The following is a 14654-nucleotide window of genomic DNA, read 5'->3' as shown; positions in this document are numbered from 1 at the left end:
TTGTGTGGAACTGTCCCCCCCAGCTACACTTAACTTTTCTACTACTTCAAATAGTGTATAGAAATTGGCCTCCACAGCTCCGTCAACAGCCTTCCTTCGGCGAACACGCTACTAATGTGCTGCACCTGCATGGCGTGTACGATGGCGCGGAGTAGTCGAGCCACAATTCAACGTTCACAAAGCAGTTCCAGCGCTTAATGACTTTCCACCGCTGTCTGCTCTGCCCGCTCGCCTTTATCGCTTGCGCGGTTGCTTTTTAACTTTCATTTGGTGTTCGCTTTTTTTTCCTCGTTCCGTCGCGAAAATACGCCCTGATACACGTACTTCTGGTCGCTTTTTCAAAAGCAACTGCTTCTAACCGCCGATACCGGAGAAGCTGCAGCTGTGCAACAAGAGTCGTCTGCTAGCCGGTTTTGAACAGAACGTAGCAGACGATGACCGTCTGCACACACTATAGCTCCATCATCGACCCGCCCACCGCAGGGGCTCCTGCCTCTGCAGACGATTTTTGTTTGCTTGCCCTTTTCAAGTTTGTTTTATGATACCTACTCCCCCGCCTACGCACTACCCTACGGAACCTTTATGTTATTTTCTGGGCTATTATGTGCTCTGCGCATTTTCTTTCACGAACTTGCTGGGCAGGTAACTACTCGCAACGAGGTGACTGAATGAGCAGACGACGGCCGCGGCCGAGAGCTCTCGGCAGACGAAACAAATGACTCGCAGACTGCGGGCGTTCCTTGGAAGATAACAGGTTCAGCGCCTTCCATAACGCAGTAAAGATGGCGCCGAGTCAGTGGTCAACATATTCTTTACTGACCTGCTGCAAACAAAGCCACCTAAGGGTCAACAACAGAAAGAAAGGTAGTAAAATAACACAGTAAATATACTTGAACGAGATAAGTACGCGGGTTGTCCCTGAGAGCCACTTCACAATAGCTGAGGCACGTGCAGTCAATATCGCAGTGGTGCATCGAAGGTGAGCTGCTACCTCTATGCAGACACCATTAAAGGGCAGGGATCAGAAGGAAGGGAAATCTCGCTCAAGAGCAGACAACGCCCGTCTGCAACAGTTAGCCCGCACTTTGTGCAATTACGTTCGCTACATATTACGTAACTATACACTGCATGCGCACAGTTATGCGCAGAATAGCCTACTGAGCAAGGCTGACGACCCCAGTGCAAAGTAGCCAACTTGACAGTTACTCTAGTTAGCCTCCCAATTGTGTTTTTTTCTTTCTCAAGACCATTTTCTTGTAGTGCTCAATTATCTTCTACGCAGCAGCTCGACCTGAATAATAGTAGGGCGATTTTTTTTTACCTACACTTCGTGCAGGCTCCTGCAGACGAGTAATGTTTTTGGACAGAGGCTATGACGTCGTGTGCTGCACTTGACTCGCTGCGCTGTAGCCAACCAGAGCAGACAGCACGTAGTCTTTCGCATCGGCAGACGAAAAGCGCCTGACACCGCACTTCGTCTGACTTCGCACTTACTGACCTCATATATGCCCTTGCTTGAAACTAAGCGCCAATGTACGAGTTTCTTTTCGCCAACAAGTCTAGACAAACTGCTGCGAAATACATCGCGAATGCACAGCGCACGAAGACAACTTTTTAATGCGTGTAATGCAGCGCGGAGTCTGAAACAGCCCGTACCATCCATAAGTAAAATAATTTTATATTATTGAAAGATTAGGTCACCATCCTCTGTGAGACATGGTCACACCAGCACTTCGCTACCGTCGTTGCAGCGGATATTAAATATCGTGGCTATACCAGCGCCGACAGTCACAGACAAAATGGCGCCACGCGTCTGCAAAGCCAGCCTGCATGCTTGTTTGTCGTCTGCTGCTTACACTCATCGAAACCGCAGTGTCGATTTCATGCTACACTATAGCTATAAAAAATGGCTTTGTGTAGGTGGACAGAGCTACTCTTTTCTACACCAAGTAAAAAGAACGGCGACTTCCTACATTCGCTACAGTCGCGTAGCCAGTGTAAGTAAAAAAAAAGTAGCCCTAATGTCACTGTACGCTTTTGTAAGGGCATTGCCCCCGCTATGTTCGTGGGGGCGTCGTCTGTTTCTAGGTGCATCGTTTGCTTCCACTTTCCCGTCGGAAGTGCGAAGCTCAGGCCGTTGCAGATTGGGCTCCGAGATTGCACCAGAGAAAAGCATTTGCTGGCGCACTATTCAACGCATTCTCCTACTGGCAAAGAACACCAAGTACACAAAGAACGGCACGCCAGGAATTCTTCGATGCTGCTAACTAACCGCCATATACTTGCAAGACTGCGTGTACGGCTGCTTTTGAGAAATTCAGTTGCTAGTCGAGGCTAGTTATATCCTCCACGCATCGCTCGAGCGTGACGTCTCCGTGATGAGGGGAGATCAGAAGCAGAAGTATCGATCACGCAGACGACATCGATCTGATCAAGAGAGATCTAAGCAGAAGTGACATGCAGACGGCATCCCTCTGATCAGGAGAAATCAACAGCAAAAGCTTTGTGCAGAAGACAGTGGTAGTGTACCTATGTTACCGAAAGAAGGTCCTACTCCGCTTCAACGCGCTATATATGAAAATACAATAACCGTTGCAAGCGGACTTCACCAATGCACCGGCCGCGTGATGAACCAGCCGTCAGTACATCTTCAGCTTCACCGTCTGTTTCTCTGCATGGATTGCGAAGCGCGGTCGGCCGCATATTTGGCACCAAGATTACTCGCGTGCAGATGACGGCGTTTGCTGCACGAAAGAATGGGATGGCGGAATGCCGCCGAAGCACGTGGGCGGGACTTCAAAATTTCCTGGCGTCGGGGCGCATCTGACGAGTCCCGAGATCACGAGGTTTCAAATTGAGGGCTCGTTGTCCTTTGTTACTGAGTGTGCCTCTTTCAGAGCAGTCGCGACCACGCCAAGAATTCTTGGGCGCTGCCAACTGCGCCTTGAAACCCTAATTCCTTGCAGTTCTACTCAAGCTACGTATCAGCTAAGCTAGCTGAATATACGGACGGTGCTCATAAGCGACTGCGTCGTCTGCTTCGCAATGCGGAAGCAGACGACAGTGCTACAAACAAAGCGTAAAAAACGATAAGTGAAGATTAGATAATGATTGGAAAACGCACGCATACACGGGCTGCTTAGAGCGACGTTGAAAAGAACGTGCAAGGGAGTGGCGGCTAACATTGTACCACACAATACTTCCCACTGCCATCTAATGCCGCCTGTGCAAGTCCCGTATCCTCCGCAAGTGGGCCCGTGTTTCTGCCGACACAAGGTATGACATGTATACATGCAGAAATGAGACAATGCCATCGTTGTTTTGCAAGGAATGCTCGAAACATTTCGTTCAGAGGGCGTCATCGTGCCCAAGAAGGAGCTTTGAGCTGGCTGAAACTCGAAACAAAGTGGAATCTCTCTAACTCGACAATATAAAAAGAAAACGACATCCCAGTTCTGAAAACCGCAACTATCGAGACATCTAAATCGGACAAAATTGACGTATCATACGCCGCTCTGAAATACACGAATGATTTCTGAGTACAGCGCTCTTGCAAAACCCTCCCCCGTAAACACTATAACGACTCGGAGCAACCTGTAAAATATGTCACATTTGTAGGCTTGCGGACAAATCGCTTGCGACGGGACGCTCGCAGTATTCGACCTCGTATATGCATCGTGGCATTGAACGGTGCCTGTGTTTTTTTTTTCTGACGCAACGTTCGCATACGACACACGAGGATGCGGCGGCTGGTTTGACATCGAAAACGATTGGCCACGCCGCTTCCGCAGAGGCCCGGCGACGCGATATCCGAGACAATGGACTGCAGTGCAGAGCGACTACAAGGCGCCGACGAAACCAGAGGATGATGCAACGTCACAGACTGGGAGGCGGCTGGCCTGAGAAAGGGGTGCGACAGGGGGGAAGAGCGAGCGACCAACGATACATATCCTGCGACTTCATTTGCTCTCTTTGCACACGGCACCGCAAAGGAGAGCCCGCTCGTATATACCGTATTCGCTCGTGTTAAGTCCCCTCCTGGTGCAAGACGGAAACAAATCTTGAGTAAAAATAAGAAAGCCAACTAAAGAGAATGTATGTAAAAGCGATGAACGCGCAGGTATCTAACAGAGAAGGATCGAAGAGAACAGCTGGGCATAATAAAAAAAAACACACAGTAAACGTAAGAGGACAATAATGGGTGTTTTCGAAAGGGTACGATACTACTACTACTACTACTACTACTACTACTACTACTACTACTACTACTATGACATAAGAAGCCAACGAACAGAGACACCAAGTTGAGCATAGGGTAAATTACTTGTACTTTCTAATTGAATCAGAGAAATGACTTAGTGAGTGGTGGTGCTGGCTAACATTCCCATCATTAGTTAGTAAAACATAAATACCTCAGAAAGCAGATGGGAAAAGGGCGCCACAGTAGGTAAGAGCATCGCACGCGTAATGCGAAGAAGTGGGATTGTTCCACACCTGCGGTCAGTTATTTTTTCACCATTTTCATTTTTCAATAATTTATCATATTTTAATTCAATTCGTAAGCACATATCCCCTATGTTGTCCTTGGTGTCTTTGTTTGTCGGCGTCTTATGATATGATTAATAAAAATCGGGCCCCTTGGTTCCCTTTCTTCTCGTTCCTACTAATATGCCATTTCTATCTAATCTTTCAGTTCAGATATCTTTATATAAAAGCTCCTTTGGTAAAACTTCCTCTTAGTGAAGCTCACTAGAAATGATTAGTAAAAATTCTTAGTAGTTTATTAACTACTAGCTGCAGACTGTGTGTAGCAATCGCTGCAATGTTCGCGGTGTCAACGAAGAATCTGACTCCCGTAGCGCCCGCATCGTATCTGTACTGCAAGGGGAAAAACAGTACAAGCGCATCTCTTACGCGAGTAAAAACGGCAACCGCCGCGGTTCCCACAGGACTTGTGCTTCCGGCGGTGAAACCGCTCCTCCCTTTGAACTAGAACCCCGCTTCGCTGTGCACGTGATTCTATTCTGAGGCTCACAGCCGGGGTAGGGTGTTCTGGTGCACTCTAGCCGGGGCTTCGCCTTTCTCCAAAAGCCACATCTCTCCCCCCCTCTTTTTCTCCTTCCCCTCGCCAGTCAGTTCATGTGTCGGGCAAATCCTCCACCCCCCCCCCCCCCCCCCCCCCATCGGCAGACGCAAATAGTTTGTACTCGTAGCCCGCTATACTTCGGAATTCGGTCGGCATGCATATGCTCGTGTATCCGGTTTCACGGGCGCCCCCGACGACGACGACATGGCATGACGAAATGTTGCATCATGTGTGACGCGCGACATGCCCTGTCTGTCTTGACGCACCAAGTAAACCTGTGTTGACGCGAACAGGGTGTCACGTGGCATGAGGCAACGACAAAGCGAAACCTACGGTCCCGCGAAGCCGAGTAATATCAGCGGATAAATTAAGTGTTCTTTTTTTGGTTGACGTGGCGACGTAATAAGGGAAAGGAAAGTGCTCGAAGAGATAACCGTGCCTCAAGTGGGATTCGAACTGACGTCTTTCTCATAACGCGTGCGATGCTGTACCACTTAGCTACCGCGGCGACTGTTCTCCCGTTTTCTCCTCGTACCCCTCTTTCTCTCCTCTTTCCCTGCTCTACTCTCGGGACTGAGGAGCAGGCTCGATGATATTATTACCTCAGGCCAACCCCTCTGTCTTTCCTCAATAATTGCTCCTCTCTACGCTGCAGTCAAGATAGCCCTGATGATGATCGTTTCTACTGGCGTCACCTGCGAGACGGGGCGGCGACAAATAGTCGCATAACCTGCTTGAGCTAACTAGCTATTATATACTTCTACTGCAGTCTAACACTTTGCCTATATCTCCCTGATCGTTTCTCTCTTCGTCGGGAATGTTAGCCAGCGCCTGCCATGGCCGTGGTGATGGATGTGAAAAGCCCATGACAGTACATTTTAATGGGACACTAAAAAAGGAAGAGCTAGTTAGGATGTAGCAGTAAATTAGGCTTCTGCAATAACAATGCGGCCGCACTTAACGGGAGAAGAAGCTTGATTAGCGACAAAAAAAAAAAAAAAATGCGCATAAGAGCTGGTATAACGACGCTGTCCCAAAGTTCCCGCACGCTGTGACGTCACAGATTTTGACACCGGGTCGACACACGGCTCTATTCATTCTTCTATCAGTTACAAGATGACTGCATTGCGTTATAGGAGAACCACTGACTCCACCTAGCAAGCTTCGGGAGCCTGCTTTGCGTCAAAGGGCCCAGCATGCGTGAACGTACTTTTCGAATTCCCGACGTCACTTCAACGTCACTCCAACGTCACGTGCGTCACGGCATACGTGTTGCTGCCGCTGAGGTATAGTAATTACTTGCTAAAGATTACAAAATACGAACCATTTTCTGCCGAATGAAAAAGAAAAGAAAAGCTGAATTGTGAAAGGATATTTTACCCGTTTAAATTGATTTAGTAGCGACCTTTAGTGTCCCTTTGACATCTCTTCGGACATCCCTGTCAAGACTGCGTTATTGAATTAAGGCTGCACGCAGGGGCTCAAAATGTTTCGAAAGTGCCTCGGCCACATACGCGGCGCGGTTCTGACGAAACGTCGAATTACATTTCTCTTTCAAACTTGGAATTGGCGGAATTGTACGTTCCACATGACGACAGGGACGGAGACGGAACTACTTGCAGCGCCCCCCCTCCCCTCCCCCCCGCCCGCGTGCCACAATAGATCTGTTTCACAAGAACTATCGCGAAAATGTGCCATCTCTGTTTAGGCTCAAAGCTCGCCCTTCATAGCCTGCAGCTGCCCCCCATATAGGGCGGGCAACACGTGACTATCCGTAAATCTGGGTGACTCGGGATTGCGCATATAATAAAATATGGTAACCGACACCGGCGGCTCAAATCCGGAGCGAGCATCCCAATCTCGCAGGCCATAAATAAGACAGAGTTTCCTAACAAAGAAAAGGGAAGTACATCCAGCGCACATGTTGGAAACTACATTTACAGTCAGCTTTCTAAATCAAAACAATAAGTGTATGTGCGCATGCATAATCAATTGCAAATTGTTATGCTTATAATGCAATAATTTGTTGAAGACCGTCAATTTGCAAATTAAGAACAGAAGGACGAAGTTCAGGAAAGTCCTTGCATACTACCCATAATTCCCAGGACATCAATAAAATATTTTCGCTAATAAGAAATTATCATGTCTTTCTACGCATTTCTGCCAAAAGCGCCACTATGGACTGCTGTCCATACTTCAGAAATTCCAGAATGTTTACCTCTTTTATTACTTTTGGAACACCCATTACTTTGGCCTGCAAGTGACTTCAGGGCTATGAACGCGCTAGAGTACAAACGCAAACCGATCAGATGAGACGTCGGCGTTGAATCAGGCCGTTCGTTCATCCATGTCACGAGTAGCTGCGCACTCACTGACATCCTGCGCTGACAGGCCGTTTCGGCTGTTGACCGACCCCCCGGATCGCTGGCCCAGCCTTCGGAGAAGCCGAAGGTGTGGGCACAGCCAGCGGCCAACAAAAGACGTCGCACTGTGAAAGCGTATAGGCAAGAGGTCAGAAGTCAAGTTGAACACAAGATGCTTTGCGATTGCATCTTGCGACTGCTGCTTGCATTGCAAGACTGCTGCGTACCTGCAAAGGAAGGCGTCACTGGCCCGTTCGAATAGATGACCTCACAGGGCGTATAAACGAGTTGCCGAACAATACTTGTAGTCAAGCGCCTTTTCCTGCTGCTTGCTCGGAGAGAGCGCATTCTTTCAAAGAGCTAGCGCTGAAACAGGTCCGCCGTACATGACGATGCAGGAGGTCTTCTGCGAACTGTGAACACGTGACAGACGAATTGAAGCATTTAGGCCTAACATAATGGTAGGGACCACAATCAATGGGGGAGCCATGACGCCTCCATTCAGCTTGGCGTTGATTCAGCAAGGTGGAATTGCTTGAACGTATTGGTTCATACAACATGATCACACGCTATAGCAAGATAGGAAAGATACTTCGCAGACGAAATTGTAATGCAAATTATGTAGCATAGCCGTTGCTTCAACTCGCAATATCGGTCCTCTCTAGCTGTGTCTGCACATGTCGATTGATCAACGTGATGGAGCCTTTGATCATGTATTTGACGGAGACTGACAATTTGCCAATTAAGCCACAGGAATTAGTTCGATCCCTATGCAACTGTGGTCATGATCTCGGCCGTCTCCACCATATCGCGAGTCGTTTGAACAACTTCATTGCCAATGAAAATCGTGATCGAGTCCTCGATCGAATCTTTGATCGAGGCCTTCACAACGTGCCAAGTAAATCACAGGAATAAGTTCGTTCCCTGTGCAACTGCGGTCACCTTTTGAGTCCCGCTGACCTGTGGCAAAAATTATGTGGGGCAAGCAGGCAAATGAATGACAGGCTGCGGAAACACACAATAACAACGTGAAGAACGGCTCATCAGGATTTCTAGCAAATTCACCGCAAATGGTGTGGATGCCAATCCAGATTTGACCAAGCCAAGATTTGACCAAGCCAACGTAATCGGCAGGAACAGCCATCAAACGACTCGCAAAATCACGGAAACAGCTAGGCGTGATCTGGGTTTACGCAATGGCTGTGATAGCATGCCTTCCTCATGCTTTTGTCTGTAAAAGAAATTACCGTTCTTGCTAGAGTGTCTTGCTAGAGACGCTGGTGTCTTTTGGCGACTGCGTGACTTTGAGTTTGTATGGTTTCTTTTGGTTTTTCCCCCTCACTAGTAGCTAGGTTGACTTGTTCGTGTATGCGTACGGCACCTGTGATCTCGTGTTACGTGCTTGACTCCTCTTCTGGGGGGTTTAATTTTGCTTTTAATTCTCAGTGAAATGAAAAAATAGATGTTTTATTCTTGCTTTTTTTACACGTCTCTGTATAAATTGTGTGTACACGTTCATTAAAGACATCGGAAGCACAGCTCACGTGTCGTATTGTCTTGCTGTGTTAAAAAAAAAGTAGAATAACTTTGAAATTTACCGAGATATATGACCCAATAAGTGACGCCACAAGAACGTCTGTTGCTACACATAATTTCCAATCCAGCTGAATTTCTTTGGATAGATCTCGTTATGGTAGTTGTTTAATAACTGCAGACAAATGGGAAGGCAAACGTACTATTAAAGCCGGCTGTCCCAAAGCAGTCAATAAATGGAAACTACCCTGTTCCTCACAAGCCTGCGTACCGCAAACACGCAAACTACGTCTACAAAAATGAAACCTAAATGTAAATTAAAGAAAAACATTTTTCTCAAGCGCCCGCGATAAGTAAAAGCACATGTTCAGTGTGCAATAGGAAACAGTCGTACGCGTCACACACACGAATGTCATGGTTTAAGTAGTCTTGACATCAAACCCACAATATAGAGTTCAACACCGTGACAACACTCAAATATTTAGTACGTAAGAATGTACAAATTCTGATTAACTTGCTGTCCCCAAGGAAATTCTGTAGGGCCAGCGCGTTCCCTCTGGTAATGTTCCTCAGGGACTCAATGTTTTGTAGCACGGTCTGGAGAACTTTGAAACACCCAGTATAAGAGACGTGATAGAAGCTTCGGAAGTGCGGAAGTCGCGCCTGCTCAGTTTCACGCGCCCGAGATAAACGCTCGGCGGTGGCCGCCCGACATAACGTAAGATGAATAAGATTGAACTGATAACGACGACCGCTCCTTCTGCGTCTCATCGTGGGTGGAGTCACGCTTGGTAATCTTACACTTCGTGAGTGCGATAACCGCGATCCGCGGTCTGTCTCCCCTCGCGCATTGCGCTCATAACGGACACCGACGAATCTAGCTTACACGGCAGGCGTCACGTTGCCGGTGTCAACGACTCTCCGCACAGATTGGAATCGCACTTGCCTTGAATGGTCAGTCGGCCAAGTTGACCGCCATTTTATCGCACAAAGAAAAAAAAAAGAAAAAAACACAGGCCCACGCCGCACTGACACCACGCGTGGTCACGTCGCAGGCTGGGTCCCTGGGCTATAAGAGAAACATGTGGAACCTACCGCGATGTGGCAGCTACGGAAGCTGCCACAGTCCCTATAGCCGTCCATTCGACCACTCTATATACTAACTCTAAACAAGTGTCATTCCGTCTGTACGTATATATTGCATACCAGTGATCGTGGCCTCCGAGATTTGGGGGGGGGGGGCGCTGTCTCCGTCGGATCTTAGAGGCCACGGATCGAGTGATCATCGAGTTTCCGTCAATGTTACCTGCAGGCAAAAAATTGGCGCCACCAAAGAAAAGTACTAAATCGCTTTAGACTGATAAATTACATTCACTTAAACCGATGTTGCCACGTGCATACAGTAGTGTATTATGTGCCATGCGCTATCGTGTCTAGGCGGGTTGTGTTCTTTTCCGCGGCTGACGGGGAAGGTGAGCACGACGAGGGGAACTGAGGCTCGGCGACGTTGAGGACTCGCTGTTAGCGAACTTGCCGGGAAATTGCAAGAAAAGAAAAATGGCAACACTGCCTAAACAAGCTATAGCAGCGGCTGTCAACGCTTGCAATGTCTCGTTAACGTCCTCGGCGGCAACCGACCGAAGCGTTATTGTTACCACCCTCATTGCCGTCGATCGGTCAATGCTGTCTTCTTCGTGTGTCGCGCGTTTTTGTCCCCAGCATGCGGTTAACAATTTTCTAAGCCTGCGCATACCTTTCCAAGGACACTTCGCTGTGCTGTTGCTATAGCGCTTGTTCCTGAAGCTTCAAGTGGTGTTGTAGCCGCTATCCACGCCCACAAACACACAAGGCAAATCTGATGCTAGGTGCACAAACACCCGAAGTCAACCGTCAGAAGCAAAGAAGCACTGTCTGTTCTCGTTAACGAGTTCGGTGAGACATCACCGTTCTTCTGACGTCACCCCGTGCACGCATGTGATCATTCTCCGTTGCGAAAAGATGTCACTCGAACGCAGCGGCGTCGGAGCGTTTTAGTATGACGCGGCGTTCGAGACATAGGCGTTATACTTTATTTTTTAGGCCACGGCGGCCGCATTTCGATGGGGGCGAAATGCGAAAACACCCGTGTACTTAGATTTAGGTGCACGTTAAAGAACCACAGGTGGTCGAAATTTCCGGAGTCCTGCACTACGGCGTGCCTCATAATCAGAAAGTGGTTTTGGCACGTAAAACCCCATAATTTTATACTTTATTTTTTAGCATTAGGTGTGTCAAAGTAGAAAACTTGTATGCGTGTGAAGTGTGCGTGGAACGCCGGTCATCGGGTAGAAACATGTATATAGGGTATATGCACTGAAGCTCGGACGCTACTCGGCGCTGCGGTGCCTCGGCTCAGGTTGCCACATTTGTGGTTGCATCTCAGCAGACGACAACGTGTTCTGCCCGGTGTTGCTGTGCAGAGGCATCTTGTTTTATCGCGTGTAGTTCCGCTTAGACAAGAAAACTACTATTAAATGTTTTACTGAATGTTATTTATATATACGAAATATACACGGTTTAAATCACGGATCTTGGATCTCACATAGGTGTCACGTAGTGCTCATGCATTTCTCTCTCTCGCATTCACCGCTGTATCGCTACTGAATCTTATTCGCGGCTGGCTTATATCCGAGAAATGGCGGTATCTCACACTGCGCAGCCGTGCATCGATGGCATGATAGGGCAAGGTCGAGTGCATCCGCAGACGCTGAGGTCGCGCGTTCCGGCATCTGACTCGATCGCTTTCCAGCTCTCTGATTGGCTGCGGCCGTTCCGACGCGGCGGTGCAAAACTTGACCGGACACTGCACTATCGTGGGGGTGCGGCCACTGCGAGGGCCATGCAAATACGCGATAGCCGCGAGGTTATTCACGTCGCGTCTCCTCCGCTTTTCGTCGAGAGCATTCTCTTCGAGGACCAATTTGCGTGCTCAGGGTTTCGAAGCTTTCCGGTTAGCCTACGCTCGAACAAACTAAAGGTTCCGGTAGCGTGGGCTTGCTGAGTCCATACGGTTGCGACCGGAAACAAGATTTGGACAAACTCGACTAGCGTGAATTTTTCTCGGCGGGACAATGTTATTAGACGCGGACCAGCTTACAAAGTTATATGGCAAACACTGTCGCTGAAAACGGCGAACGGCTAAGAACAGTGTCAAAATTGTCGTCTGCTCTTGTTGACCACATAACCTTTAGGTCTACTGCCTGCAGTTTGTCGATTTTCTTAGAGACACGCAGTTTGCACTGCACAGTCACCTAGAACGAACTTGCGTGTGCTGAACACCCCGAAAACATTTCGACAGATTAATTACCAAGCGCGGGATGTGAGGCGAGAACAGACGGACCGAAATGGATCGCCGGGGATGGCAGCATTAACAGTCGGTCGCCGTAAATAAACATCAACAATTTAAGGAAACTTTCCTCGCATAAAGCGTGAACCGAAAGTGATTGCCGATGACAAATTCGTGTCTGTCTTGCACTTTGCGCGCCGTGTCACTCACATACGTGCCCGCAAACCACCACTCCAGTTGCACACGTCGACGAACTTGCAGTGTGCTATTGCACTAGCAGTGTACAGATACTACGCGCCTTAGTTCTCGAAGCCTGTGCGTTTGCTGCGGAGTAAGTTCTGTGGCGCCACCTAGCACGCACTCGGAGAATGATGGCTGTTGTCTCCGAGTTTACAGTGCGCACCTTTGCTCCTATCTCGCTTGTTCTCGTTTTTTGTTTTTGCTTGAATGAACACAAGACACACACGAAGCTTCAGACAAGATTACTGTGAATCAGTGCAAGCATGAAGTGTATAACTTGCTCTCGCAAGTAAAACGCCTGCTGAGCGCACATCTCTAAGGCACATATGACATAGCTTCACAGAACAGGCTTAATGAAAAAGTCAAAAACATTAAGTTTAACTAACTATAACCAAGTAAAATCAACTAAAAAAACGCAAGTACACTCCTTATCCGTCGGTGTCCATGCATTGGGGGCACGTTAAAGAGCCCCTGGTGGCCAGAATTAATCCGGAGTCCCCCACTACGGCGTGCGCCTCAATCAAATGGTGGGTTTTAGCACGTAAAACCTCCGAATTCATTCATCTGTCGGTGCGCTACAAAAATTGATATGAAGGCGTGGGGATTTATTGAAGCGATCGCCCCAATCCGTATTATGGTCCACATAGTTTCCCGCGCGGGGAGGTACGTGCCTGGAACACTCTGACCCGGCTTTACCGATAAACAAGGGCCATGTGGCCCGTCTCCGCGTGGCGAGATAGCTGCAATGCGCGGCTAGCTTTCTCAGGCAAAACGTCGTCTCTGTCTCTCTCTCTCTCTCTCTCTTCTCGAGCCTTGCGTGAAATGTCCGAGATTGCGTTTATCTGAGAGCTACCGCCATTGACGGCGGACTCTGGACTCGGTATACACACCGCTACTGCCGCTGGCGCTTCCAGCCCGCTCTTTAGCGAAAAGATAACGCGTGCGTGGCTTCGAGGGTTTGTGCGCGTCCGCCCCACAATAGGGTCTCGCTAAATTACTTGACCATAGGTCGCGTCCGCCCTGTTGGAACTTTCGTTTTCAAGCATGAGGTACGTTAGTTCAAGCGACACAATGACAGAATGACTAGCACGTCCTGGGTGCCTGTCCCTGTCACTGCCAAATCCCGTCGGGTTATTGAATTTATTATTTCTTTTTTCTTTCGCCAATCGGCTCGAAACGAGTTCTGTGTTTCTAAGCTTATCAGAGAAGCCGTTGCATGCCCTGTGAGCCAGTCAGACCTGACAATTGATATGGCGAATCCGGCAATGTGGAGGAATTTAGCGCTGTCCAGAATAAAACCCCGCCGTTGAAAAGTTTAACCACTACCATCATCTCGATGCGTGCGTATTTTGTATTAAAATATTTGAACTTTAGTTCATAGCTCTATTTCTTTATACTACTGATATTCCTTTTTTTTCATAATTCCTTTGTACGCCAGCTGTTAAGTGAGACCTTCTCCTGTAGCACTCGAATGCCAAATACTTACACTGTACCTTTATGCGGCGCTATAATCATTATTGTCATCATCATCATCGTCATACTGAAATACCAGAAACCTTTGTAACTAGCCCATCACAAAATTTAGTCCAGTTCATTATTAGCTGCTACAAAGAATTTTTGTGCATTTAGAGTGCGTGTATTAAAATGAATCATTCCTTTGTACGCCAGCTGTTAAGTGAGACCTTCTCCTGTAGCACTCGAATGCCAAATACTTACACTGTACCTTTATGCGGCGCTATAATCATTATTGTCATCATCATCATCGTCATACTGAAATACCAGAAACCTTTGTAACTAGCCCATCACAAAATTTAGTCCAGTTCATTATTAGCTGCTACAAAGAATTTTTGTGCATTTAGAGTGCGTGTATTAAAATGATTAATTCCTTTGTACGCCAGCTGTTAAGTGAGACCTTCTCCTGTAGCACTCGAATGCCAAACACTTACACTGTACCTTTACGCGGCGCTATAGTCATTATTGTAATCATCATCATCACCATATCGAACTGCAACACGAATGATGATGATGATGATAATGATGATGATGATGATGATGAAGTGATGTCTTTCCCTTTGAAACCGGTGGCCGTTATAATGACGGCCGAGCA

The 14654-nt window shown here is 47.9% G+C and overlaps 1 protein-coding gene and 1 long non-coding RNA gene across 2 annotated transcripts in view; one reads left to right on the top strand and one right to left on the bottom strand.

The window, feature by feature from the left end:
* The window catches only part of LOC126544953 (large neutral amino acids transporter small subunit 2), a 123941-nt gene that overhangs the window by 69491 nt on the left and 39796 nt on the right, over positions 1 to 14654 (top strand). The gene's annotated exons all lie outside the window — the stretch shown is intronic.
* Positions 9523 to 10943, bottom strand: LOC129388043 (uncharacterized). The gene is made up of 2 exons (XR_008615123.1): positions 10736 to 10943; positions 9523 to 10288 (listed from the first exon to the last, which is right to left on the bottom strand). It is a non-coding gene; the product is annotated as an uncharacterized lncRNA (long non-coding RNA).

This window comes from Dermacentor andersoni, chromosome 10, assembly GCF_023375885.2.
Source record: "Dermacentor andersoni chromosome 10, qqDerAnde1_hic_scaffold, whole genome shotgun sequence".
Classification (NCBI taxonomy): domain Eukaryota; kingdom Metazoa; phylum Arthropoda; class Arachnida; order Ixodida; family Ixodidae; genus Dermacentor; species Dermacentor andersoni.
This window is presented reverse-complemented; position numbering and strand designations above follow the sequence as displayed.